General features: G+C 34.9%; 1 pseudogene; it reads right to left on the minus strand.

The window, feature by feature from the left end:
* Window positions 1–3,397: 3,397 nt before the first annotated feature.
* On the minus strand, window positions 3,398–12,113 carry LOC137235856 (uncharacterized; annotated as a pseudogene).
* Between the last annotated feature and the right edge of the window lie 15,654 nt (window positions 12,114–27,767).

A 27,767-nucleotide genomic window follows, 5' to 3' on the forward strand; every position in this document is an offset into this window, starting at 1 on the left:
ACGTTATCGTCATTGGTTGTAGTGAGACACACCACCTTAAAAATTTGGAAAAAGTTTTCGAAACCTGTAGAAAGTTTAATTTAAAGCTGAACCCAATCAAATGCAATTTCCTTCGTTCTGAAGTAACTTTTCTAGGCCATAAATGTACGTCAAAAGGTTTGCTGCCAGACGATTCAAAAATAGACGCTATTAAAAGGTATACTAAGCCAAAAGACAAAGATGCGGTTAGGCGATTTGTCGCATTTGCAAATTATTACAGGCGATTTATACCGAATTTTGCGTCACTGGCAGCGCCTTTAAATCGTTTAAATAGGAAAAAAGTTGAATTTGTTTGGGACGAAACGTGCGAAAACGCTTTCGAAAAACTAAAACAAGCACTAATGTCTCCTCAACTACTACAATACCCTGACTTCACAAAAGAATTTATAATTACAGTAGATGCTTCTAAGGGTGTGGCGCTATATTAAGCCAAAAGCATGGTGATAACGATTTACCAATTTGTTTCGCGTCAAAATCTTTAAATAAAGCAGAACAGAAAAAAGCAATTATCGAATTAGAACTCCTAGCAATACATTACGCTATAAAGCATTTTCGTCCATATGTTTATGATACAAATTTCACAGTAAAATCCGACCATAGACCACTAGTTTATCTTTTTAACATGAAAGACCCTTCGTCTAAACTTTCTAGAATTCGATTAGAACTATCAGAATATAAATTTACGATTGAATATATAAAAGGAAAATCTAACGTTGTGGCTGATGCTCTTTCACGCATTAGTATAGACGAAATAAAAGAATCTACAAAGCATGTTTTAGCAGTCCAAACGCGATCACAAACCAAACAAAAGGAATTACAAAATAAAGACGATAATTTTACTGATACTTTTTGCGAAACGCCTAAAGTACAAGTTTATGACAAATTTTCATACAATTTTTCAAAAAAGATACCGCGAATAAAATCGACTATACAATTTAATAAAAATAATGAGATCTCTAATATACAAATTTATGCGCATTTAAAACATAAAAAATTAAATTTACTTAATTTTGTGAATGCTAACGGAAAAACAAATTTAGATGAGTTATTTTCGAGGCTTGAAAAAGCAGCCGGCAGTCACAATATTAAGCAGTTAGAATGGCCAAAAAATGATATATTTTTCAAAGAATTTTCAATTACAAATTTTAAAATCAGCGGTAATAAAATTTTAAAATCATTGCAAATAATACTAACAGACCCTGTAGAAACTGTAACAGAAACAGCGCAAAAACAAAAACTTATGACAATTTATCATGAGGACCCTCTGTTAGGCGGTCATTGCGGTACAAAACGATTATATTCCAAATTAAGAACAAAATACTATTGGAAAAATATGACAAGAGACATTGCGAAATTTGTCAAAAATTGCAAAAAATGCCTTTTAAATAAAGTAAAACCAAAAACAAAGGAAAATCTTGTGTTGACTCCAACACCCTGCAAACCCTTTGACATAGTAATTGTCGATACAATAGGTCCACTTCCGGAATCCAAATATGGTAACAAGTTCGCTGTTACTATGATTTGTGACTTTTCTAAATACCTGGTAACAGTAGCTGTACCAGATAAATCAGCAAAAACTATTGCTTGCGCTATTTTTGAAACCTTTATATTAACATATGGTACAATGAAAGCTATTAGATCCGATTTAGGAACGGAATATAAAAACGAATTATTCTCTGAATTGACGAAACTTTTAAAGATTGATCATGATTTCTCAACAGCTTACCACCACGAAACTGTTGGTACTGTTGAAAGAAATCATAGAGTCTTTAACGAATACTTACGTGCGTATCTGAATGAAACGTATTCAGATTGGGATACATATTTAAAATACTTTACATTTTTACACAATACTACAAGTAGTTCGGTTTTTGATAATAAATTTACTCCGTTTGAATTAATATTTGGCAGAAAAACTACAATGCCACATGAATTGCAAAAAGAGCAAATTGATCCGATCTATAACGTAGAAAATTACGCAAAAGAGCTTAAGTTTAGAATGCAAAAATCGCATAAAATGGCAAAAAATTTGATTAATAAGCATAAGATTAGAAATAAAGATTTATACGATAAAACGGCTAAGTCTTTAGATATTAAAATTAATGATAGAGTTTTAGTACAAACAGAACCAAGAATAAACATAAAAATATATATCAAGGTCCCTACATAGTAAAGAATATTGATGGGCCAAATGTAACTATTTGTGAAATAAGTAAAGAAAACGAAAAAATTGTACACAAAAATCGAGTACAAAAAATTAATTAATCTAATAATCTATTATTAATCATATAAATATATTTTAAAACCGCCAATGAAGGCTAAAAAAAAAAAATGTAACAAACAAATATACATTTAAGCAGGTAGATTTTACAATAAGAAAAAAAAAACCGGTTTACTTCAAACATTAAATTCAATATTTTGAACCAACTTTTATATATTTCACTTTATTCAAAATATTACTTTCATTTTTAATCATCTTTTTAGAAGTTGCACTGCGATGAACGAATGAGTCCCGGGTTAGAGCACCCTAATGCTAGCAAACTCCTTCGTTCATAACATTACAACAACATATTAGAGCCTAAAGAAGAATGTGGCAAGATTAATTACTAATCTCACCAAATTCTTCTTTTCTAAAGGGGGAAGATGTAGTGCCAAATTAAAATACATTAAAATAAATTGTAGATGGCAACCCTCTTTGGAAATGTCCAAGATGCAACCATACATCAGATGCACTCGGCATCACTAAAATTGTTAGAGTCGAGCAATTTGGAGAGTTTCTGATTGGTTGAAACTGCCGTTGATCGACGCCATGATTTATTTTCGACGCCATCATTAATTTCGTTGCTAAGCAACGTAAAGAAAAGCTGCCTAGCTACATAGTTGCGTTAGCGGCAGTTTTAGTTTAGTTAGTTAGAGTTGAGAGTTGAAGTGAACCGGCCGACCCTTAAGTACAAAAAGTAAAGGACTAAATTGAAAATCAAAAAATTACAGTTAGTGAAACTAAACCTGAGTGTGCAAATAAAAAAAAAGGGAAGTTAAAGGTTTAAATAAAAGAACATGTACATTACAAACAAAAACTAAATAAATTCTATTGAAAAAAACACAATGCAATAAAAGAATAATTGGTGAGTGCGGGTGTTTGTTTGTGTGCGCATTGGGCTGCACACCCACGAGCAAGCGTGAGTATGAAAAAGTGTAAAAAGAAATGGTTGGCGATGAAAAACCAACCGCCACACCGGGTCTTCTAGTAGTATATATAATTAGTTCATACACATATACACGGAACATCATTATAGTTAATTGAGCCACTTAGTACATTATTTACATATCAAGATGTATGAACCTTTGCATGTATACTTCAACATTGCGATTGCGAAGATTGTAAATTACCACTGCTCATCGATGTACGACCACTCATTATCATATCCGACTGTACACGCCCGCTAGGTGCACGTTGTTGATTTGGTGTTGTTGGGGTACTACTATAGATCGCAATAAAATTCGTACTAGAATTTGTTGAAGAAATAGAACCACGTGATGAATCTGTGGAGATGGACGATGTTACCGAGGAACGTGTTGTTGGTGTCGTTGCAGATTTTTGTCGTCTCTTTATAAGGGTATCGATAATTTGTGGTGGTGGCATTATGTTATCTGTCGAGCCCCAGGATTTGTGCAATTTTTCCAATTGATGCGTTAAATTATTCATATTAACAGCAATACTGGCACGCGACCCAATAGTTTACTATTACTACTGTTGCTACCTTTGTGATGGTGTGACGTTCCAAACCCTGATGGTTTCGTCTTCATCATCATGGGATTCCGCATAGTCCTACCACTTTGTGGAAGATGACGACGACCTTGTAGATGGTGTCGGTGAGATCGCTGGTGATGACGATTTGCCATTGCCGCGTGAGAGAGTGTATACCCATTGCCCACTACCAAGAAGTTGCTGAACGCTTCCGTTGTATTCTTCACTCGGACATTCAAATAACCAATCCGAAGGAATCCCGAATCTTTTTCGCCTTTACGAAATTGTGAGAGAATGAATGAATAAGTAAGAAATTAACTCAAATAAGGTTTGCGAAAGTTTCGAGACGTATGCACAGCAACGCCAAAAGCAGTTGATAAATGTGGCTTCTTAGTCTACTATAGGCTTGAAAACTAGAGTTAAGTCAATATTATTGATACACCCTGAGACACGAATAAATCCGACCGGTTGTGCCCACTGAATAATTCAACATTTCGGGTTTTTTTAAACATCTGGGAGAAGTTTTTATAGCTTACTATATTTTTTCTCCCCTACTTTTCCATTTCTCCCACTTCGAATAATCCTCCTTATCACTGGCTTTATACTTATAATCCTTTCTCTCGCTCCCCCTTTCCCTTATTATCTCGCTCTCCTTATTCAATTCCTTATATTTCATATTCCCTGCTCCCGCTTCCTCTTGAGCCATAAATACGAGTTTTTTAATATTGTAATGTGCGCAGCTTATTTCCCGAAAAAGGCTTTAGATATCGACGCAGCACCCTATCGCAGAATTTTATTGAAGAACACCGCCTCTTTCAGTTTTTCATTGTGAACACACTATCTCACCTGACAATTGCTGACTGAGATAGGGTGCTTTCGAAATGGCAGCTAAGATACAAATATCAGTTCTTTAAATATTTATGTGGGCGAAGGTCACCGCACTATCCGCTTAAAGACGAAATTCGTTAATAACTCATTCATCTGCAACCAAGCATTTATGGAGAGAAAGAAGCATATAAGCGCGACAACCTCCTAAGAGATTTTTGGAAGAGCTTTTCTTACAATTAAAGTCGTGCACCTTTTTTTTAATTTTGCTTACAATTTGGCGGGACGGGACCTACTTAATTTATGCCAACTCCGAACGGCATCTGCAAGGCAGATGAGTTTTCACTAAGAGCTTTCATGACAGAAGTACATCGGAGTGCTTGCGAAAACACTGCCGAGGGGCGACCGCTTTAGAAAAATTTTCTTCTAATTTAAAAAACTTGTTTCTAAAATTTTGATGTTGCTTTTGTCCGGGCGTGAACCCGGGATCTTCGCTCCGTATTGTTCGAAGGACTCAAACTCACCGTTAATACGCTTATTGGACCTTCTACAAGGTCAGACAGACATGGCAAGGACCTGTCGGAGCCGATGCTAGAGAAAATTAAACAACAACTTAGCAATATGATGATGACATTAACATAATCGGCCTAAAGTTCTACTTTGAACTGGAAAATATAGTTTGATGGCGAACGAGGAGGAGGACAAAACGAAGTATCTGCTGTCGTCAAGCAAAGTGTCAGCGCATTTGCGTTTTGGCAGGCATGTCACTGTTGATAGATATAAAATCGAAACTGTGAATTATGCAAGGTGGGAGTATACGAGGGAAAAGGTTTCAGGAAGAGTTACGGATGAAGATTTAATGATTTGCTGTCAGTGATGTTGGTAATGCATCCACTTTTTTATTGTCTTCTAGGCTTATCAAACTATAAACATGACAATAAGTGGAAACGTCGAAACATTCTACCGAAGACATTAGAAGGAATTAACGAGTTCCCAAGACATAATGACGTCTCTTTCTAGAAATCGCATGTCAAATAACCATTTCTAAAAAAACAAAAAAAAAAAAAATACTTTGACTCAATTTTCAAGGATAAAGTGGTTTCTTTAAATTTAGAGGTGATCTTTTGCAACTTTTTTAATTGGCATGGAGACCGAGTCCAATGCACAACCGTTTCATATAGATAAATAAATAAAAACGTTTCTAGAATGTCCGAACTTCACCGAAATCTTTGATGCAATTAATCGCTGGAATGCCTTGGCACGGAAAGCCCCTTCTATATAAAATTATGAAAGATAAGTTGAATGTATTATTTCTTAGCTAACAATAGAAATAGAAATTGTATACATAAATCCTTGTTGTTGAAACAGGAAAAGCTTGTATGAAACTGTGCAAAACATCAAAAAATGTAATAAAAGGGTTTAGTAAGAAATAAATTAAGTAACATAAAGTAACATAGCATAACATAACATAGTTAAGAACTCACGACGAATCGGTAAATGCTTCTAACGTTTGCTCAAATACTAAATCCTGAACCTTTTGACGTCGGCAATGCTTTGGTGCACTGCGTTCAACTTGCCACCAGGGGCTTAAGGTGCCAACACCAGCAGTAGCAGCCATATATATACTATATATACCACCGATCTGTATGATTTTTTCAGACAACAATATATGCTATATACGTAAGCATTCGTTGAAATGTGAATCCTCTAGCTCTTAAAATAGGGCAGTAATTACGAAAAGTTTCTTATCTGAACAATCGGTTGTGGGGGATATATACTATATATACGACCGATCTCATCAATTTTTTCAGGCAACAATATGTGCAATATACGAAAGTATGTGGTGAAGTTTGAAGCTTCAATCTGTTAAATTGAGTAAGATATTACAAAAATCCTCTTTTTCTGAAAAATCGGTTGTATGCTATAGTGGTCTGATCCGGCCGGTTCCGACAAATGTCTAATCGGACACCCAAATACACCTGCTCACCAAATTTTATCAAGATATCTCAAAAATTGAGGGACGAGTTTGCATACAAACAGACAGACGGACAGACCGACATGGCTAAATCAACTCAGCTCTTCAACCTGATTATTTCGGTATACTTAATGGTGGGTCTATCTATTTTCCTTTAAGGACTTACAATTTTGGGTTTCGTGACGAAATTAATATACCATTTCATTTTCATAAAAGGTATAAAAATAGGTAGGTACTTTGTGTGAGGATAAAAAGCTTCACGTTTTTTGTGGTCTGCATGTAAAAACTATGAAAACGAATCACGTATTTCAAAAATATATGACGTAAACGTAACTATTTGATGAAATTTGATGAATTTTGAAGCTTCTATCCGTTAAAATGGGGCAAAAATTACAGTTTATATGAAGTATATAATATATATACCACCGATCTCTATGATTTTTGCCGACAACAATATATGCTATATACGTAAGCATTTGGTGAAATTTGAAGCTTCTAGCTGTTAAAACGGGGCAGAAATTGCGCAAAGTTTCTTATCTGAACAATCGGTTGTATGAGATATATACTATGTATACCACCGATCTCAATGATTTTTTCAGACATCAATATATGCTATATACGTAAGCATTTGGTGAAATTTGAAGCTTCTAGCTGTTAAAATGGGGCCGAAATCGCAAAAAAAAATTATATATATACTATATATACCATCATATATATATTATATATATCACCGATCTCTATGATTTTTTGAAACAACAATGTATACTATATACTTACGTAAGCAATCGGTGAAATTTTAAGCTTCTATCCGTAAAAAAGGGGCAAAAATGACAGTTTATATAAAGTATATAATATATATACCACCGATCTCTATGATTTTTTCAGACAACAATGTATACTATATACTTACGTAAGTAATCGGTGAAATTGGAAGCTTCTAGCTGTAAAAATGGGGTAGAAATTGCGAAAAGTTTCTTATCTGAACAATCGGTTGTATGAGATATATACTATATACACAACCGATCTCTATGATTTTTTCAGACACAAAATATATGCCATATACGTAAGCATTCGGTGAAATTTGAAGCTTCTAGCTGTTAAAATGGGCTAAAATTGCGAAAAAATATATATATATATACTATATATATATATTCTATATATACCACCATATATATACTATATATACCACTGATCTGTATGATTTTTTCAGACAACAATATATGCTATATACGTAAGCATTCGTTGAAATTTGAATCCTCTAGCTCTTAAAATAGGGCAGTAATTACGAAAAGTTTCTTATCTGAACAATCGGTTGTATAAGATATAGACTATATATACAACCGATCTCTATGATTTTTTCAGACACAAAATATATGCCATATACGTAAGCATTCGGTGAAATTTGAAGCTTCTAGCTGTTAAAATGGGGCTAAAATTGCGAAAATATATATATATATATATACTATATATATATATTATATATATACCACCATATATTTACTATGTATACCACTGATCTGTATGATTTTTTCAGACAACAATATATGCTATATACGTAAGCATTCGTTGAAATTTGAATCCTCTAGCTCTTAAAATAGGGCAGTAATTACGAAAAGTTTCTTATCTGAACAATCGGTTGTGGGGGATATATACTATATATACTACCGATCTCATCAATTTTTTCAGGCAACAATATGTGCAATATACAAAAGTATATGGTGAAGTTTGAAGCTTCAATCTGTTAAATTGAGTAAGATATTACAAAAATCCTCTTTTTCTGAAAAATCTGTTGTATGGAGGATATATGCTATAGTGTTCCGATCCGGCCGGTTCCGACAAATGTCTAATCGGACACCCAAATACACCCGCTCACCAAATTTTATCAAGATATCTCAAAAATTGAGGGACTAGTTTGCATACAAACAGACAGACGGACAGATGGCCAGACGGACATGGCTAAATCAACTCAGCTCTTTAACCTGCTTATTTGGTATACTTAATGGTGCATCTATCTATTTTCCTTTAAGGACTTACAATTTTAGGTTTCGTGACGAAATTAATATACCATTTCATTTTCATGAAATGTATAAAAACGGGAAAAAGGTGAAAAAAGTAAAAAAGTCATGAGCCAGAAAGCAAAATATAAGAAATTAGGTATTGAAGCGAACAAAAAGACCAAGCAAAGGTTGAATGTGGGACGATAGGCAAGAAAGTAAGGTAAGGAATAATAGGTAAATAAGTTACAGGTGGACTGTTGAAAAGATAGCAAAAACGGTGGGCAGGAGTAAGGAAACGGAACACAACAGGAGAAATATTAACAATTACACAGGTTTCCAGAACAAAATAAATTCATAAAAGTAAAAAAACTCACAAGGAAATTGAATAGATTTAGACTCCAGTTAAATTACCTTAACAGGCTAAATTTAAAATTTGAACTAATCAAACTCACGTAATGAAATCGTGATTAAAACTAACTAAAACAATATCAGCTAAGTTCAACAAAATTCAAATACAATATAAAAAAAACAATATAGATTCCGGCAGCGGCGCACGGATAACTCTGCTCCCTTCTTGGCCTCTCTCCTCGGGCTTGCTTTTCTACTCCAATTAGTGTTCCTCCAGGCTATGCTCAAGTGTAATGATTGCGGTACCAGGACAGGAGCGCTCAGATGCCCCTTTACTCCCTTGACGTATAGCCTGGCACCGTCTGTATGCTTCCCCTTCCTCTATATGAAATACTACCCCGCTTTTGTGTGTTTAGACTGTGTTGGTGGCTGGTGTGGCAAGTTCCTTTAATTTTAATACTACCTCGCCTTATTTTTGCGTTTGTGGCTCGTGATGGCGGCAACTTCATATTTTTGCGCAGCAATCTAAATGTGCAGAGGGAAGAATATTAGGGACTAGGGTCATGGCGAACGAGAAAGATACATTAGGGTGCAAATGGACTCACTATATTTATTGAATGTCATCTAGTTATGTCATTTTATTTATTTATTTGATTTTTTTTATCTATATATTTAAGGTTATCTAGGTATTAGATTTTACTCAAATTTATCACTTTACGTATATATGTATGTTATTTTATTTTAATTAGTTTTATATCTTATTTTATTTTATAATTTTAACTAATTTATTTTAATTTAATTTTACTTTTAACTTTCATTATTTTATTTTATTTTTTTACTTAATTTTATCTTTGTATATAATTTCATTTATTTCACAAAATTTTATTGATTGTAGGTATGTAATTTTATTTAAATTAATTTTCACATTTAACATTTTTTTTTTAATTCTTACTATTAGTCCACATGCACCATGGACTGGGGGAAAGGGGTTTCACTGGACTCACCTGGGGCTGTTGTCAAGCAGGGTATGGGATCCCGGTTCCTCCTTGGGATTCCGCTAAATTACCCGTTAGCACGGTTTTATGAAAAAAAACGCGAACTTTTTTTTCCGCAAAAAAAAATATACATAATTAAAACTTGCTTCCGCACTCACTTAAGTCAACTTTTCTTTTGAGACATTCTCTGCAATCGTTTGGTGGTCGTACCCCATAAATCAAAAGCCTTTCTTTCTCACCACTTTCACTCAAGAACGAAAGACACCAATACATACAATCCTATTTTGGCGGGAAACGACGGATATAAACTTTCACGAACTAACTTCACGTATACTAATTTCACGTATACTAACAGATTCATGTTCGAACATCTATCCATGTGTTTGCTTCCTACCAGTTACTAACACATGTAAACGTAGCTATGCTGGTATATGCACCCAGATACATACGTAAATGTTTGAACATCCTTACCATCGCATTAACCCACAGGCTGCCGCTACAACCACCAAAACCAACAGCTGTTTATTGTTAGAAATAAACACTTGGTTGATAGCAGTAATGAAGCGTAATTAATTAGGAATAAATTATATGGGCGGACGCCGTGGTGTGATGGTAGCGTGCTCGGCCTGCCACACCGAAGATCCTACATCAACATCATTGAATCATACATTTGAGTCCAGTTAGAGAACCGCAAGTTGTTAATTACATTTTTTCAACTTAAGTAATAGCATATTTTGCTCTTTTGAGGAGTGCGCTATGATTCTCGAGTTGAGCCACTGTTTCGAAACAACTTTTGAGATTTTAGAAGTATGCCTAGTTATAAACATGAGCTCTAAGGGTACTCAAGCCCAAATGCTTGTTGGGTATATGACGCTATTTCGTATGAACGCAAATAACTAATAGGTTAACTAGAGTTTAACCCTGGCAGAGCGGCCGCTTAAGCTTAGCTTAAACTTCAGTTAAAGTCGACTGAAAAACTGTAGAATAAGTTTAAACGTAGTTTAATTGACAAATTGAGTTGAACTTGTTCTGAAAAACCGGGCTTTATATCGGTAGTTCCTTTTTGTATCATGTTCTATTCATAAAGGGGGGAACTTTAAAGCTATGTTTAAAGTTTGATCTCACAACCTAAGGCATTTGCATGCGTCACATCTCAAATGAATACAGCCAAAGTTTTTTTTATTTTAAACTTAGTTATATTTTTTATTATTTATTTGTAAATAACACAAAGAGAAATATTGCCATTTGGACTGCTTATTGAAATATCACCATATCTCCGCTGCCGTTCCGAGAACGCTCTATCTTAGCATAAATTCTATGCTTTGACGTGAGCTAGGATGTTTATGAAAAAAGATCTGAAATGGGGCGTTCAGCCGAGTTAGGTGAACTCAGCAGTCTATTTAAAAAAAAACACTTTGCAATTAATTGTATTTCGCAAATTCTAGAAAAGCTCGAACATACTTATTTTTTACACTTGTATATAAAGTCGACTTATAGAAGTTCATCCCACCTACTAGCACCGCACCAAGTTTTCCTTCCGCAATGGCCGGTGCACCAGCATCTCCCCAACATGTATCACTAGTCCCTCCCAGATATCTTAAACAAATTACTATTGTTGGGAAATTTTTCCCTGCTTCCGCATAAAGACGCGCATAAAAATCTTTACATTCGTTGATTGGGGTTACTACAAATTCAGTAGATTGGAGTATATCCGAAGCTGGCCCTATGTATCCATCTTTCGGACCCCATCCACTAACTTCCAATTTTTTGCCCACGTCTAATTCAGTTTCGCATAAAGATATTGGTTTTATAAATGGGCTTTTGGTGAATGTTCTTTTTAATACAATCACGACTATATCAATTTCTTCCATTCTCGGATGATTGAAATGACATGGACGAATTATACGAGCCGCAGCGCTATTTTTTCCTGCTATATTCAAATTGGCTGTACCAGCATTAACAGTGATGTCAGACAGGAGTACACCTTCCAAGCAAAATTCAGATGTCAGAACCTTGTTCAAAGTGAGCAAAGTACCAACGCATCGATAACACTCGTCATTACGTATTGCCACCAAATACGGTCTATTCGAATCTCTGCCTCCTATAACACGATATGTCGAATTCGTATTAATCAAAAGGCTGCTAAGGACGACAAGCAATATCACGAAAGAATTGCGTAAGTTCATTTTAATTTATGATTTTCCGTCTATTTTTTAGTTTAAAGTGAAGGAAGTCGAAATATGTGGGTGCTATTTATACAAAATTTTGTTGTGTAAATAAAAATGAGTTTTGAATTGGAAAAAAGACAGCCTCTAAATTTTTGTGATTGTAGCAGCATAAGTGTGACAAGAAAACATTTTAAATTAGGTACATTCGATTAATGAATACAAAAACAAAGACATTAACACAGCGATATATCAGCACTCTCATGTTTTTGAGTGTACCCAGCCTGTAGTAGCCGACGTGGTGCTGGGTACTGGGTTCAACTCCCGGGCAATCTAACATCAAAAATTTAGAAAAAAAGTTTTTCTACCCGGGGTCACCCCTCGGCAGAGATTCGTCAAACTCTCGGGGTGTATATCTGCCATGAAAAGCTTCTCAGTGAAAATGCATCTGCCTTGCAAATGCCGCTCGGAGACGGCATAAAACATGTTGGCCCAGTCCCGCCAATTTTTAGGAAAAATAAGAAGGAGCACTACTCAAATTGAAAGGTAAGCTCGGCCTTAAATCTCTTCGGAGGTTATCGCGCCTTGCATATATTTATTTAATTGTTTACTTATATACAATGATGGAAATAATAATTGAATAATGCGCCCTATAAAAATAGCATTTAAAGGTTGTTCTTTTGCGAAGAGGTGAAAGAGTAGAGGTTTGGAATGGAAAAAATTATAGGGACAAAACGTGTTTATTGATATTTTTGCATTATAAATGGTAAAGAATTGCTGCTGAAGCTTCTTATAAAGCCCTGTGGAACTGCACTTGTATATCCCATATATGGAGCACTAAGAAAATATTTAAGAGAAAATATCGGTATTTCACTTTTAGAAATAAAAACGCGCCACAACTCTTCTTTTATTGTAGATAAGTATAAACTTTATTAAGTATAATTATTGTATATACTCGTATTAAGAATGTCGCTTTTATTTATTTTAAAGGTTTATTCGAGAGGGGATGTTTCCATTTAATATAAATCTTGTATAATTCTTTCATCGTGAGCTAAATTGGTGATACAGAACCTTTAACCTTTGTTATTTTGTAGTCGTAGATAAGTTTTCGGCATTCGTTTCTGGCAAGGATGCTCAGGGGGCTCCTGGAAGGAAGTGCATTGGAGTGAGGGCTAATAAATCACTTGGATCATGTGACATAGGAGAGACAGGGGAGAATTAAGCACTGCTTTTATTCGAAAGAGGAGTGTTGTGAATTCTTCGAACGTAAACCTTTGATTTCCTGTGGAATGGGTCTTAAAGATTTTTACCGCAGCTTCCTATAGGACGCCTATGTTTGGGGCATTTATGCCCCCTAAACTGCCAAGGAAAACCTGGTACCGCAAATCTTTCAGATACATCTACAGTTGCTTCTTTGATGAATATTGCGAGCTCTTTTTTTGGAATAGCTCGATTGGCACCAACGAATGTCTCTTCATTATCATATATTACTTTGCCCGGTAATCCGCGTCGCCCAACGAAACGAGAGAAGGCTGCCCTGAAGAACTCAGTTGTCTAACTTTTGCAAGACTCGAGAAGGACCGTTTTAGTAGAGAAGCATACAAATACGCAAACGTATGCTTTTGCGTATGAAGCTTGTCGCAAGGGGTCTTCTTCCCCATAAATGGACCAGCGAAGTCAACACCAGTGACGTAAAAGGACAGCTAGTAAGTGACACCACATTCGGGGCATAGCGGCCAATATTTGCCAACACATTCTTTGCTTATATATCGTGCGCGCTTTGCAGTTGAATATGTTTTTTTTTACTTCCTGCTTGAGTCTGGAATGTAGTTTTCCTTCTGTATCATGTAGGTCATTAGTTGCTTTTCGCCATGGAACAAAACTTTATGGAGCAAATCTAGAATCAGGGAGCTGAACTTCTAGTTGTCTGGGATAATAATTGTACAGCGTACTTTAGATCTCATATTAGCATTAACTAAACGACCGTCAATTTGGGATTTAGGGTCCGAGGGGAGTTTTTCTTGCTGATAGGGTTTGATTCTTCTAACTGAGTGATTTCTGCTGGGATATGATGGCTTTGCATTAACGTTATGAGTTTTATTTTAGCGTCGTACCCGTGAGTGGGGGCTATCGAATTGGATATCGGGTTGTTTTGAGTGTGACGGATGAAATGGCCCTAATGTGTTTTTTCTCTGGAGGGGATGGGTTGGAAGGGGTGTATTTTAGCCAGATTGTGTTCGGCTTAAAGAGCTGTTGGAGTCCATTCCAGTCGGTTCCTTCTTACCAGAGCTGTTGGAGAAGGACTTTGGCTAAAATCATTATTGGTGATAGCCATTCTGCCGCTACGGCTGAGAGTATTTGCCGTTTTCTATTTGACTTAAAGTCGGGAACTGGGTCGTATTAGTACGAAAACCACTCAGTTAATGCGTTCCATCGAATTCCTCAGGTTTTAGTAGTGTCATGGAATTTGAGAAATTCTGTATCTAGGACATCAGAATCTGGTATTGATTCCAGTCTTTTTGTTTGATTGCGATTATTTTTCTTAGATGAAAGCTTACTAATTTTTGAGCTTCGATAGTTTGGGTCACAGAATAGAGAGTGGACTGTATATCGTGTCCGCCAGAGAGGACATCATCTACGTAAGTTTCTCGTAGTAAGATGTTAGAGGCGAGGGTTTTTTCATTTGTGTTTTTTTTTTCTTTTTTCCGAAAGTTGCGGTTATTTATTTTGAAATCTGCTTTCGGATTGTGAGGGGCTTTCCTAAAGAGAGTTCTTTGGAAGTATTGATCTTCTTATTTGACTACGATTTTGCAATACATTTTTTCGAAGTCGTTTTCGAAAACGAACTTGTAGAGGTGCTGTATATAATGCGTCCTTCAGGGAGTCGCCTGTTGTGGTGGTTTAGAGGGCCTCACAACATTGGCTCTCGATCTTGATCGGGTTGCTGGGGTGTCTTCCTATTCGCAAAAGCGCTTGAGTAGGCTGCTGAGATCCGGTTATGTTGCCTCACTGACTTAAGTGGTGAAGACCGATACTAGTTACAGGACTGCTCCCTGGGTACCCATCCGAATCTGAGCGACAAGGGTTTCTTGGGGGTTATACCGTGATAACCATGTCGATTTTTGTAGGGTTCAGCTGACTTTGGAGACTTTATTAGTTGGGATAAAATTAGTGAGTTTGTGGGTAATTAGCATTGGTACAAATCCTTTGCTTAGATCAGAGGAGCAAAGTGTGACCTCGCAAGTTGTTGGATTGGGGATTCCAAAAACGTTTTTGAAAGCCTTGGTCAATGACCGCACGAATTTATGATATTGCCTCGCGTAGTATATAGGGACGATTGCCATGGGGAATATGGTTGTTTCGCAGCTGCCAAGAAATATGCTGACACTGTGTGGGGCATGGCATCCTGAGATTTCTGCGTCGCTGTGTCACCTATCATGGTTGCTTACCATTTAGAGTAAAAATCCACCATTCTATTACTTTCGAAAATTAAAGTGTCAAGACTTGAGTCGGATCCACCAGCGAGAGATTAATTTCTATTTTCCAATCCCAATTTTTGATAAGTGCAGAAAAATTACTATTAGTATTTGTGAAGAAAATTGTATATATATCGATGTGTTTATATCCACATTAGAGCGTGCAAATTTTTAAAAAGGGCTGTACAAAATAAAATCCACACAATCATATTTTTCTGACCACGAGCAGTAGACCTATATAGGTGATACACCTAAAACAAAAAAAAAAAAACAAATAACAACACCAATGGGATTATACATGTAAAGTAAATTAAAATAGTAATACAGGTTATTGAGTCATAAAATGTAATTTATTGCAAAAACCTTTAAATGTTATTTTTATAGGGTGCACTATTCCAAGGAAGATATTTAAGTTCTGCTGATATAATTGATTTAGTATTTGGGAGTAAATTGTCCGTATTCTTCTTTCCATCACTGTAAGTATTTGCACAATTGATTTGGTATATTAATTTGAGAACGATTATGTGATGTGTGTACAATGACTGTATTTTTAAGGAACAAATAGAGAAAAGTACAAAGGGAATACTTAATTAGTTCTATCTGTTTACAAACTGCTAATTAGTTCTATTGTGTTCTCCTCCCACAAAACCATAGGTGGGGGCAGTGCACTAAATTTTGATCAACAACACTGCTCGAAACTAAATGCGTTGACATAATCAAGGTCTTGTATTAAGTGTTAATGGGATGTTAATTTGCTACCGATTTAAAATTTAATGAGCTTAATACTGTTTTCTCATTTCACCTTCTAATTAAATCGTAAATTTTTTGCTTTCACACAGAAGTAACTGTTCGATTAGTATGAAGGATGAAATGTCAAGCGAATAAAATGACAATGCTATATGACAGACAATCATGGCGGAATGATACAAGGTGGCAGCATGGTGACATACCTACAAACATAAATAAGAATTCCATGTACTTTGTTTTTGTAAATTCGATGGACAAATGTCAACATCGTACTGCGGCGGAAGTTGATGTATCAAATCAAATAAAAAAAGGTTATAATCAGCTGTTCGATATGGCCACCTTGTATCGTTCCGCCATGTAGACAATGACATTTACTTTGACAAATGACATTTTTAAGCACTGAACACACCAAAAACTGAGAAACTGAACGCTCCAAACAGAGTTGCATTGTGCTTTTGACTTCATTAGGCATTCGATTAGCTACTAATGAAATAATTATAGATTCGAATTTTGTAGGGAAGATTGAGCTCACTAAGCGTCTTAATGTAGAAAACTGCCTTTATTATTCAATAAGCCGTCTGTGTGAAAACAGTATAAGACGGCATCTATAGGAATATAGAAATTGAGTTTACTTATGTATACCTCTTTGTCATCATCAGCGGTGGGCACCACTACATTTACACAGTTACCAAATTGGGAATGAGTTAGTAAACAATAACGCGTAGCGATCACGAAAGCAAAATCAATTATTTATTTAGTTTGATTTCAATGCTTGAACGGTAAGCACGTGTCACACGCATTCTTTGGTACTCTGTTTTAATCGCGTGTGCGACACTTTCTTACTCTTGGACCATCGAAATCAAACTAAAAGAGCTGTCGTTGATTTTGACGAAGTGGCCGTTGGGCTCTTGCTTATCGTATACATATATGGTCGCTTAGTAGGTGCTAAGCTCACGCCCACCCCGGGTCATCATTCAAAAATAGTTTTTAATTGGACGCTAATAATTAATTTCAATAAAGCAATAAGGAGACTGGAAAAACCTTGTCCATACAGTTCAGCTTAAATTTGCAAATTTTGATAAATAAGAATGTATTTCCTCACATTAAGTGTAGCATAAATTCGCGAATTAATCGAATGTTATTATTTTTAAATACAACCACACATAGAGAAGAAATATATATATAAGATTGATTAAATTAGCTTAGTGCACAAACATTTGTATATACATATGTACATACAACCATACAAACATACCAAAAATAGAGGCGCTATTTCTATTTGGTTGGTACCAGAGATCTGCTTTGAGTATCAATAAAATTAGTGCGTTTAGTCATGAGCCAAAAAATTGTGTCTAAATGTGTACTTAGCCAAGTACAGACAAATAATATGAGTGACTAGCACATAAAATAGAAAATGCATACGAGTGCCCCGCAACACATATGTCCCATATTGAGTATAAACTGATGGCATAGTCGCTTTAACTTAGTAGCACTTTGATTTCGTGTGTAATACACTGTATACTTCGTTTATCATCTTTTTTACTTTGGCGCTGTATTCAGTTTAGTTTCGTGCACATCGTTGTGTTGCTAACGCCAGTAGACTGATATGACTATATTCATTTTATTGCACTATTAGTCTTACTTATTCCAATTAGTGTTTTCGTAGAACACAGTTGACCTTCTTGCTCAATAAGTCAATTGAGTACTGAACTGCTTCGTGGCTTATGAGCGGTTATTCATTTTACGAAGCATGACTGTAAATGTGTGTTAGTGGATATAAGTGCTTGATGTTCTTTGTTTACATACGCACTAATACTCATTTTTTACTTAGTCCACTAATAACCTTAAAAGATGAATAATTGCAGCTCACTGGTTGGTACATATGTACATCCGTATCTATATGTTCATTCCACTCAAAGCCAGTTTGCGCGTTCAAACAATGATTCAATCACAAGAGGTTTGCTCGACAGACAATTTTTTGACAATTGCGGCCATTTTGTTCCCAAATCGAATTGACATCCGTTAACTGTGTTGTTTCTTTGCGAATTTTCGAAAAATATTAGTAGTGCAATTAAGAAGCAATCCGTTTACAAATTCCGGATAAGTACTGAACTGCATAATTCCTAAGAAAATTTTTTAAATTTTACAGTGAATTTATTAGCTATGCCTCGATCCATTAGTATGGCTGAATATTGAACATAGGTAATTTTATGAAAAGTGAGGACACCAAGAAATCCTGCACTTTCGTAAACCTATTGATATACGAAACCTAAACCAATTCAAAATTCATCGTTCAACGTCAAAAGCTCGATTATTAAATCGATTCGCGTAAAAATGTCATTAGTAAATAATGGAGATGCCATAACGAAATGTACTCATTGGGCATGTTAACTTATTCATTATTATTATTATTCTAGAACAGGAGTCTACTGCTAATACGCGTCCAAAAATGTCGAGAGAGGTGACCTCGACGGCGGAAAAGCACAATTGTATCTCTGTTCGGAGATAATTGCAGTTGAAGTTGTCAATTTTTATGTGATTGTTATAATGTTTTTGTGAACTGAAAAAGATGTTGTGTACAAAGGGATTCTGCACGCTTTTAATTTTGATCCCACCTCATTGGTCTAAAATTTTTATTTCCGCCTTCGAATTATCGTTATCGAGGTCAATACGCGTCTTTTGACACTTCTATCGATATTTTTGGGCGCGTATTAAAAGTCGACCTTCTGTTCTATTGCCTATGTGCATGTCCGTATGTTCGGAACATTCGTCTCCATTTAAGAATTTTGGGAATCGGTTTACATTTGATATACTCGGATTTCGTGAGGTAGTATCAAATGAACGTATTCCGAATATTGTTAATTAACGGTTTATCCGGAACGCTTCAATGAATACTTAACGGAAAAGAGCGTTCCGAAATTTCATAATAAAAAGGTGAATGCTCCCTGTGTTGCAGGACCGCACAAAAACTTAACTCTTCCGTCAAAATCAAGGTAGGAATATAAAGTTCTTAGACAATAAGCCATTTTCTTTTACTTTTGTTTTTGTCAGTTCATTGCGGCTGCTGAGTAGCGTATCACACCATATCGGCTGCTTGTTCAAAATCTCAAAATATTTTTCAAAAATTTCCCAATTCAGGATTTGTCACAAAACCGCCCTATTCTACTCTTATTGCAAAATGTATTGAACTTATGCTCAAATTTTGGGAGAAAATTCTAACGTACGGCATTCTTCAAACAATTTCTGAAAGAATGACCAAACCAACATAACTTTATCAATTCACGAAATATTTAGTAGAAAATGAATTATTTCCCCAAAAACTTTTGGCATTTACAAATTTATTATCACTACAAATATACTACCAAAGATACTTTTCTACTACAATTTTCACTGAAGGGGGTTGAATTATACCCCGTTTTCCTTACTTCGTAAAAGCAAGCCGTCCAGATTTTTCAATTTGGGAGTGTCAAAGATCTGTCATCATTGGAGATCAAAGCTCTAGTAATTGAATCATGCGTTCAAAAGGCATTTTCAAAAATGTGACTTTTGTGTTACATTTTTTATACTCAGTGTCGAAAAAAAATTTGATTCAGCCATGTCCGTCCGTTCGTCTTCCCGTTAACACGATAACTTGAGTAAATATTGAGATATCTTCACCAAATTTGGTACGCGAGCTTATATGGACCCAGAATAGATTGGTATTGAAAATGAGCGAAATCGGATGATAACCACGCCCACTTTTTATATATATAACATTTTGGAAAACACAAAAAACCTGATTATTTCGTAAATAATACACCTAGAATGCTGAAATTGGACATGTGGACTGATATTAAGACTCTTAATAAAAATTTGAAAAAAATTTTTAAAATGGGCGTGGTACCGCTCACTTGTGATAAAATCAATTTCACAAATATTATTAATCATAAATGAAAAAGCGTTAAACCTGTCGTAACAAAATTCGGTGAGGTTCCCCTTACTATAAGAAATGCCTTCAAGAAAAATTAACGGAATCGGTTAAGGACCACGCCCACTTTTATATAAAAGATTTTTAAAAGGGTCGTGGAGGAATAAAATAAGCTATATATTTGCAAACAAGAGCTTTATATAAATGGTATTTCATTTCCCAAGTGGATTTATAACAATAAATAGGAAAACTTCAAATTTTAAAATATGGGCGTGGCCCCGCCCCTTTTATGACTAAGGAATTTTCTATGTTTCCGGAGCCATATCTCGAAGAAAAATTAACGGATCGCAATAAAATTCGGTACACAGATTTTCCCTATAGTAGGAAATATTTCTGAAAAAATGGACGAGATCGGTTGAAGACCACGCCCACTTTTATATAAAAGATTTTTAAAAGGGTCGTAGACGAAAATAATAAGCTATATCTTAGCGAAAAAGAGCTTTGTATCAATAGAATTTTACTTTTTAAATTGAATTATAACATTAAATTGGAAAACACTAAAATTTTTGAAAATGGGTGTGGCACCTCCGCTTTTATAACTAAGAAATTTCTATGTTTCGGGAGCCATAACTCGAAGAAAAATTAACGGATCGTAATAAAATTGGGTACACAAATTATACCTATAGTAGGAAATATTTCTAGTAAAAATGGACGGGATAGGTTAAAGACCACGGCAAATTAGATAAAAAACAAGTTTAGAAGGGTCGTAGACTAAAATAATAAGCTAAAACTTTATTTTGAATCAATGATATTTCACTTATCAAGTTTTATTGTAAGAGGAAATGGGTAGACATTTTTTTTTAAACGGGCGGTGCCACGTGTTATGTTGAAAAGTAATTTATCTGAAATGAAATGTATAATTGAAGCTCACGCTGAGTATATAATGTTCGGTTACACCCGAACTTAGAAACCTTTACTTGTTTAAATTTCACTCTCATAAATTTTTCATAACGCGCATAAAGAAGTATAACTTCAAAACGACTGAGCAGCGCCGAAAAAATGCGGAAATACCAGCCTTATCCAAAAATTGGTATGTCAACTCCTGGGAACTCATCTCAGATCCCTATCTAAAATGAACGAAATCTGACTATAACCACGCCCACTTTTTCGATATCGAAAATTTCGAAAAACCGAAAAAGGGCGATAATTCATTACCAAAGACGGATAAAGCGATGAAACTTGGTAGGTGAGTTGACCTTATGACGCACAATAGAAAATTAGAAAAATTTTGGACAATGGGCGTGGCACCGCCCACTTTTAAAAAAAGGTAATTTAAAAGTTTTGCAAGCTGTAATTTGACAGTCATTGAAGATATCATGATGAAATTTGGTAGGCACGTTACTCCTATTACTATATGTGTGCTAAATAAAAATTTGCGAAATAGGATGACGAACACGCCCACTTTTAAAAAAAAAATTTTTTTTAAGTCAAATTTTAACAAAAAATTTAATATCTTTACAGTATAAAAGTAAATTATGTCAAAATTCGACTCCAGTAATGATATGGTGCAACAAAATACGAAGATAAACGAAAATTTCAAAATGGGCGCAACTCCGCCCTTTTAGATTTAATTTGTCTATAATACTTTTAATGCCATAAGTCGAACAAAAATTTAACAATCCTTGTGGTAGGGACATAGATTCTATGACGATAACTGTTTTCTGTGAAAATGGGTGAAATCGGTTGAAGCCACGCCCAGTTTTTATACACAGTCGACCGTCTGTCCTTCCGCTCGGCCGTTAACACGATAACTTGCGCAAAAAACGATATATCTTATCTAAACTTAGTTCACGTACTTATCTGAAGTCACTTTATCTTGGTATAAAATATGGCGAAATCCGACTATGACCACGCCCACTTTTCCGATATCGAAATTTACGAAAAATGAAAAAAAATGCCATAATTCTGTACCAAATATGAAAAAGAGATGAAACATGGTAATTGGATTGGTTTTTTGACGCAAAATATAACTTTAGAAAAAACTTTGTAAAATGGGTGTGACACATACCATGTTAAGTAGAAGAAAATGAAAAAGTTCTGCAGGGCGAAATCAAAAACCCTTGGAATCTTGGCAGGAATACTGTTCGTGGTATGACATTATAAATAAATAAGCGGTACCCGACAAAAGATTTTCTGGGTCACCCTGGTCCACATTTTGGTCGATATCTCGAAAACACCTTCACATATACAACTAAGGGCTACTCCGTTTTAAAACCCTCATTAATACTTTTAATTTGATACCCATATCGTACAAACACATGCTAGAGTCACCCCTGGTCCACCCTTATTGCGATATCTCGAAAAGGCGTCCACCTATAGAACTAAGGCCCACTACCTTTTAAATAATCATTAACACCTTTCATTTGATACACATGTCATACAAAAACATTCCAGGGTTACCCTAGGTTCGTTTTGCTAAATGGTGATTTTCCCTTATTTTGCTTCCAAAGCTCTCAGCTGAGTATGTAATGTTCGGTTACACCCGAACTTAGCTTTCCTTACTTGTTTTAAATAAAAAGTTAGCACCGATTCATGATAAATCTATTACATGTTTATTCATTTATTAATATAGAGTTTAAACTTATTTTGTAAATAATTCATAAACTAGCTTTAAATTTCAGTTTAATCTCATAACATACAATTAAATTGCCTATACACATACCTTATTGATTAAAAGGTTCAAGAGGAAATTCGAAACAAAAAAAAAAAAAAAAATGTTCCAATTTTATCACAAAATGTATCTATCTTTGCATTTAAGAACATCCCTAATGCTTAACATACTTCAAATTCAACAACCTTCTCTTTATTTTCCAATTTGATTGATATGTGCGAATTACCTGTAAATTTCATTTATAAGGCCATTGACAAGGTTAAGAAGGAAAATTTCAAACAAAAGGATTCTAATTAGAATCTAAACCTTCTAATAAGGTTAATTACAATTTTACAGTGGCAACCACAATAACTCTCAAGTAAAGCATAAATATGGAAAATTATGTAAAACTGGAAGAGAGTAACATGACACTCTAATATGCATTCCGTTTTCATGTTACTTTTCTTCTCACTAAGAAATTACATACACATATATGTATATATATAAACGTTCTGAGGTTATAAACAGTGTTGTCACTTCTAAAATCTATTTAGTGCTGATTTTCAAAAAAAAGGGTGGTAGATCTCCTAAAAATAGTGGTAGCATTTTCAAAAACATTAAAACCAATTTTTTTCAAATTATTATTATTCAACCATTAAAACGAACATAACAACTTCAAGTGCATTAACAACATACATATAAACATCTGTATGAAGAGTATGTATAGGCTTTAGACCTTATCAAATAAAAAAATATAATTAAATAATAGTGGGACTCTCACCTAGTTTTTAATTCTGAAGTTAGCAGTCGGTAGTTTTTAAGGGTTTTTTTTTTTAATAAACTATTTGAATATGTATTAAAGAACTAGTCTTAAAAGTTTGAAAATTTGTTTACTACAAAAACCTTAACAGCTGAAATTGATAATCAAATGCGAACTACCGACCAAGAACTTTAACAAACCATGCGTGGATACTACGACTAAAGTTAATTTACAGTCTCCAAATATTCCATTTTTCATAACACATAGTTCAAACATATAATAATACTACTAAGAAACCTAAAAATAACAAATTATTTCAATGGTATCCAACGAATACCAATAGCCCGAATGTAATGAAATAGACTTGTTTGTGCATTAAAACAATTTATTTATTAAATCTTACAATTTTCATCCGTGACATCGAAGGCATCCATCGGATACTGCAATCGACGGCTGAGTGGAATATCGCTCGTATCTCGGCTGTCAGTTCGAGAACGCCCTATCTGAGAATGTTTTTCAAAAACACCATATTTCAGTTTTTCTTTTGAAAACGACCTATTTCAGAACTCGATTGAAGAACGCCCAAAATGTTTTTCATAAACGTCCCAGCTTGTCACAAATTTATTAAATTTAAGCTGAGATAGAGCGTTTTGAAACAAGTTCTGAAATAGGGCGTTAATCCAAAATTTTTTGGGATAGGGCGTTTTCGAAACGGCGGCAGAGATACGGCGATATTCCACTCAGCAATCGAAAAATCAGATTATTACAAAGCTTTTGACACGAATTTCCCATCAATAAAGTTAAATTTTACATAAAATTGAATAATTTCTTTCGAAGGTACGTAAGTATCATAAAATCACACATTTCTTTGGTGAAAATTTGAAAAATTTATACAGAGTGTGCTTTACGTTTAATTTTCAACATACTTAAAAACCTTAATTTTAGGTCATTGTGAGCAACTTGAATAACATAGTCAAATGCAGGCAAATAAAAAAGTGGTAGATTTAAAAAAAAAAAAAGTGGTAGGAGTGGTAGATCCGGATTTTAGCCTAAATAATGGTAGATCTTCCACTATAGTGGTAGAGTGACAACACTAGTTATAAATTATAAAAGAAACAATTTAAGAGCACTTACGTCTTACTCCAACGTCGTCAGCAGGCGCCAGATGAGCTGAGTTGGTAGCTGAAAATTTAAATAATTTTACCCTCTCTCTCTCTGCATTACGATTCTAATTAGAATCTGAGTTCCGTGTTGGTGTAATATGTATGTATATGAAGTTGCATCTTATAAGAAAATAAGAGGCAATTTGTCCAATTTAACTCTTGGAAAACAAATTTTTTTTCTTTTTTTTTTTTGAAATTTTAATTTGCTTTTAGATCAAAAATCTTCTTGAGGTTATTTAAAAAATGGAAACCAATGCAACCTTATCTTTCTTAGCTGAACTGCAATAGTGAGGTGGCATTTTAATTTATTAACCGATCATAATAATCTTTATATATCGTTTTTAAATTAATTACCTTTCACTTAGTTTTCCTTCTTCCTCTTCTTCATTAGTAAATTAATTTAGTTTATAATTGTTTTGCGTATGTAGGTAACACATTAAAATTTACATACAAACGTATGTATGTACTAGAGTCCTGCATGAATGCATTCACACGTGAATGTACAATGAGACATGCTGATACTGTCTCAGTATCCATTGTACTTCACGCCAATGAGTTTGTATTGTATGAGTGATGGTATGCAAAGAGAAGTTGTATGTACCCGCATTTTGTCTGCGTTGTACATGCGGGCATTCATATCATTACCAAAGAAATTCATACATACACATGTCTCATCGAGAAGCACAATGAGATAAACGTTGTACAAGTTGTACCAATGAATATACTATGAGTACTAAGTGCCTATGTATTTGTTTTCGTTCTAAAACAGGGGTCGGCATTTAGTGGCACAATTGTGCACACTCAATTCACACGTATTCTTATTCTCTTTAGTTTAGTAGTCACTGAGCATTTGGCGCAGTAACATCGATTGTGTGCGTCTCGCAATGTTGACGAATGTTATTAGCAAGCAACAAGCAAAGATAGTTTAATTTTTTCAATGCGCACAAGCGAAAAATATTTAATGTTGACCAATCCTTTTGCGCAAATACAATGTATTTAATTGTATAAACCTTTTCCTTCCCATTGTGCGCATTAAAAATATAATAACAAACAATCTTGTCTTGTCGCTTGCTAATAAGCGAATGAACTAAGCAAACCGATGCATCAAGTGATGTGCGCGATTATCCCGCTCTTACTAACACATCTGCATTTCCAATTTGCCGATGCCTGTTCTAAAACGATGTGTGCATTTATGAAAAGTTAAATGTTTGCGTTGAAACTATGAAAAACGTAACAAAAAATATAGGTATTTTTAAGAGGCGAATGCAAAATTTTTTAATAAGAAAGCAAAATACTAAATATCTTTTCTTAAGAGCTAATAAACGTTTACAAATCAGCCATGCTGGAGAAATTTGCAATGTTTCCCGCCTTTCATACAAAAATTTCAAAAATTAACAAAACTTCAAAATATATACATATTTCGCCGTTATCCCTGTTCACCATCAACTTCTTTGATGTATGTATAGAATTATCCTAGGCTTAAAGTCATTGATTAGTTGGTAAAACGTTAATAATTAACGATCCTGAAACATGTATGTTGTGCATCGATAATCACCATATATACACTTGTATGATGATAGACATTTGCCTGCCTGAAGGCCATCGATTATGGCCTTAAAAATGGGTTAGGATATATTTATGTGTATACATATTGCATTGTAGAAAAATTTCATTATCTATTTCTTTAACTATTTATATAATTTAACGCACTTCAGTATATATAGAATACATGTACATACGCTGTGAAAAAAAGCGCGGAATAGAACTATATAAATAGAGAAATTAACTGAAGAAAGATCATACCAATGGATAACTACATTGAAGTATCACCAACTAAACCACAATACTTTTTCTTAAGCCTTTTAATATTTAACAAAATAAATGAAAGGCGCGATAACCTCCGAAGAGATCTTAGACCGAGCTTCTCTTCCAATTTGCGTCGTGCTCCTCTTTATTTTCTCTACAAATTGGCCGGACTGGACCTACATGTTTTATGCCGACTCCGAACGGCATCTGCAAGGCAGATGAGTTTTCACTGAGAGCTTTTCATGGCAGAAATACACTCGGAGCGCTTGCCAAACACTGCCGAGGGGCGACCCCGCTTAGAAAAATTGTCTTCTAATTGAAAAACCTTATTTCTAAAATTTTGATGTTGCTTTTCCCGGGGTGTGAACCCAGGGCATACGGCGTGGTAGGTGGAGCACGCTACCATCACACCACGGTGGCCGCCAGTGCACAAATATATATATATATTATGGACCAATTAACATCAGCCAATTCACCGATGTCCGTAAAAAATCGCCAATTTGCCGAAATAAAAGAAAGAATAGTCAAGGGAGACGATAAAATCATTTTAACTGCCGGAAAGAGCAAAGTTTGGAATATTTTCGGCAAAGCAAATATTGGCGTCAGCTTTTTGGACAAAGTAGTAGCTTGCAAAGACTGCAGTAGCGTTTTAACCTTTACAAAGATCACATCGAATTTAGTCAAACAAAAGTGTTACAAAAATTTTACAGATCGAGTTGACAATAGGCGCCGAATAGATTTGATGACGAAACAAGAAAGGACGTTGTCCGATCTGTTACAGGATGAGTTGTAAAAAATTGCCGATCGTTTCAAATTGTCTAGAATGAAGGCCTGCAGGAATACATAGAGCTAATATTGTCAATACGAGCCAAGTATGGTCCAAATGTAGACGTTGAAAAATTGCTACCACACCCTACCACTATATCCAGAAACATAGACAAGCTCTACAATATTTCCTTCGATGAAATGAGAACAGAACTAAAGGAACTAAGTGGCGGATTTCTTGGACTCACTTCGGATATATGGACAGACACTGTTTCAAAGCATTCCTACTTATCACTAACGGTTCACTTTATTACAAATCCAAAATTAGTCACAAAACTGCTTGCTTTTAAGTCCATGGACTCCGAGCCCTGTAGTAAGAATTGCCTATTTCAATACCCTGA

This window comes from Eurosta solidaginis, unplaced genomic scaffold (genome assembly GCF_040869045.1).
Source record: "Eurosta solidaginis isolate ZX-2024a unplaced genomic scaffold, ASM4086904v1 ctg00001135.1, whole genome shotgun sequence".
NCBI lineage: Eukaryota > Metazoa > Arthropoda > Insecta > Diptera > Tephritidae > Eurosta > Eurosta solidaginis.